A 2,971-nucleotide genomic window follows, 5' to 3' on the forward strand; every position below is an offset into this window, starting at 1 on the left:
GGGATTTACTCTTTCTCATCTGAGGCCTAGAAATAAGAGGTTCTCACTAAACAGTAACTCACATAATGATAAATGCACTGAGCTCATTCAAGTTCAGGTTGAACAGAATCACTTTGGGAAATTTGTTTACACTTCTTTGAGCTGGACTTTCCCTAACTGCAAAGTGGATATAATGATATGTGTTTGAAGAATAGCTTCGAGATTGAAATCAGAAAATGCTTGTGAACTCACTTTCTGAGTTTCGAAGAACTTTAAAAATGTAAGATATAAATGAGTAGAGATGTGATGTGAGTTACCACATCTCAAATAGGATCACATAGCAACATTTTTGTGACTTCAAAAGCAGTGCCATTTGTTTATTAACATTGCTTAATAAAGCAGCACCCTTAATTATGGCAACATTTAGAAATGTTTCTATGGGATGTGAAAAAGCTATTTTCACTTTGAATATAAAAAAATGGGCTCTACACTCTGTCCTTCACTAGCCGCCAATGACCTGTCTCACTGAGCATACGCCCTGGTGCAGCCCTGCAGACATGCTCCAATTACCCACAATTTTTTGCCGAATAAGACTGGTGTCCAGGGTACTAGAGCCTAATCTTCCTCAGACTTATGCCAAAGATGTAAAAATTGGTGCATATTCCCAAGCCTTAATGCTTCAAAGTGTAGACCTTTTAGCTAATGCTGTAGCTATTACAATGGGGCCAAAGGGAAGAATGGCGATTATTAAGGAGAGCTGGGGATGTTCCAAAGTAACAAAAGATGGTGTGGCTGTTGCAAAGTCAACTGACTTAAAGGATAAATATAAAAATATTGTAGCTAAACTTGTTCAAGACCTTTCCAATAACACAAATAAAGAAGCTGGGGATGGAATCACCACTGCTACTGTACTGGCATGCTCTGTTGCACAGAAGGCCTTGAGAAGATTAGCAAAGGTGCTAATCCAGTGAAAATCAGAAATGCGTGATGTTAGATGTTGATACTGTAATTGCTGAACTTAGGAAGCAGTCTAAACCTGTGACAACCCCTGAAGAAATTGCTCGGTTTGCTATACTTTCTGCAAAAGGAGACACACAAATTGGCAGCATTATTTCTAATGCAATGAAAAAGGTTGGAATAAAGGTCGTGTTCACGTGAAAGATGGAAAAACACTGAATGATGAATTAGAAAATATTGAAGGCATGATGTTTGATTGAGGTTATATTTTTCCATACTTATTAATACATCAAAAGATCAGAAATGTGAATTCCAGGATGTCTATGTTCAACTGACTGAAAAGAACCTTTCTCATGTCTTGTCCATTGTACCTGCTCTTGAAATTTCCACTGCTCACCTTAAGCCTTTGGTCACAATTGCTGAAGATGTTGATGAAGAAGCTCTAAGTGCCCTCATCTTGAATAGGCTAATAGTTGGTCTTCAGGTTGTAGCAGTCAAAGTTTCAGGTTTTGGTGACAATAGAACTATTGCTATTGGTAGTGCAGTGTTTGGATAATAGGGGTTAACCCTAAATCTTAAAGATGCTCAGCCTCATGACTCAGGAAAATTTGGAGAGGTCATTATGGCCAAAGATGATGCTATGCAATTAAAAGGAAAAGGTGACAAGGCTTAAATTGAAAAATGTATTCAAGAAATCATTGAGTAGTCAGCTATCACAACTAGTAGATAGGAAAAGAAAAAACTCAATATCTGGCAAAACTTTCAGATGGAGTAGCTGTGTTGAAGGTTGGTGGGACAAGTGATGTTGAGGTGAAAGAAAATAAAGACAGTTACGGATGTCTTGAATGCTGCATTAGCTGCTATTGAAGAAGGCATTATTGTTCTGCTTCAGTGCATTCCAGCCTTGGACTCATTAACTCCAGCTAATGAAGATTTTTAAAATGGCATAGAAATTATTGGAAGAGCACTCAAAATTCCTTCAATGACAAATGCTAAGAATGCAAGTGTTGAAGGATCTTTGATAGTTGAAAAAATTATGCAAGATTCTTCTGAAGTTGGTTATGATACTGTGATTGGAGATTCTGTTGAATATGGTAGAAAAAAATAATTGACCCAACAAATGTTGTGAGAACTGCTTTACTGCATGCTGCTGGAGTGGCCTGTCTGTTAACTACAGCAGAAGTTGTAGTCACAGAAATTTCTGAAAAAGAGAACCCTGGAATGAGTGCAATGGGTAGAATGGGAGGTGTTATGTTCTAATTCCTAGAAGAGTGCTTTACCTTTGTTAATGAACTGTGACTGGAAGCTCAAAACAGTGTCCCTCAACAATAGCTTTAGCTGTCAGGTGAAGAAAATGACTGAAGAGAAGGCTGGCTGGTATTTAAGAAAATCACCATGACTATCAGTTACTGGTTTCAGTTGACAATATATAATAACTTACTGCCGTCATTGCTCATGCCCACAGATAATTTATTTTGTATTTTCTAATGGAAAAAGATTTGTACGTTCTTGATAGTGGGTGCAAGAGCCATGAACCAATGTACTGCTTTCAACCTGAATAACTGAGACATTGTTACTGCCATTCTATTAAAATCGGGATTTTAGTGCTTGCCATTACCAGACAAGAAGTTAAGCAGCAGCCTTTCTGTGGACAGTAAGAAAAATTATGTACAAAGTAGAGAAATATCAAATTATGTGACAGCCTTTATGTAATAAAAAGTTGTTTAAAATTTTAAATAATGTAGCCTGAAGATATTTTTAAATTTCCCAAATTGGCCCTCATGTAAAAAGGCTTATTCGGCACTTTTAAGGACCATTTAAATTGTGGGTAAAGGATTATGTTGGATGCTGCGTCAGTATTTAAGACATAGTGGTTGACATTTTGCTCACTCTCCACCATGGGAAGCTGACAGGTAAGACGGGCAACTCTTTAGGAGCACTTGAGTCTAGAAGAAAAGAGTGGCAAGAAAAAGATGCCCAAGAAAATGGATATTAAGCAAACACCTGAAGAGAGAATCCCGTTTGTATTCCTGAG

At 37.5% G+C, this 2,971-nt stretch overlaps 1 pseudogene; it reads left to right on the forward strand.

The window, feature by feature from the left end:
- Positions 1–536: 536 nt before the first annotated feature.
- LOC116551212 lies at positions 537–2,196 on the forward strand (annotated as a pseudogene).
- The last annotated feature ends 775 nt before the right edge of the window (positions 2,197–2,971 follow it).

The sequence above is a fragment of the Sapajus apella genome, unplaced genomic scaffold (assembly GCF_009761245.1).
Source record: "Sapajus apella isolate SASKATOON/1434 unplaced genomic scaffold, GSC_monkey_1.0 scaffold9, whole genome shotgun sequence".
Taxonomy (NCBI): domain Eukaryota; kingdom Metazoa; phylum Chordata; class Mammalia; order Primates; family Cebidae; genus Sapajus; species Sapajus apella.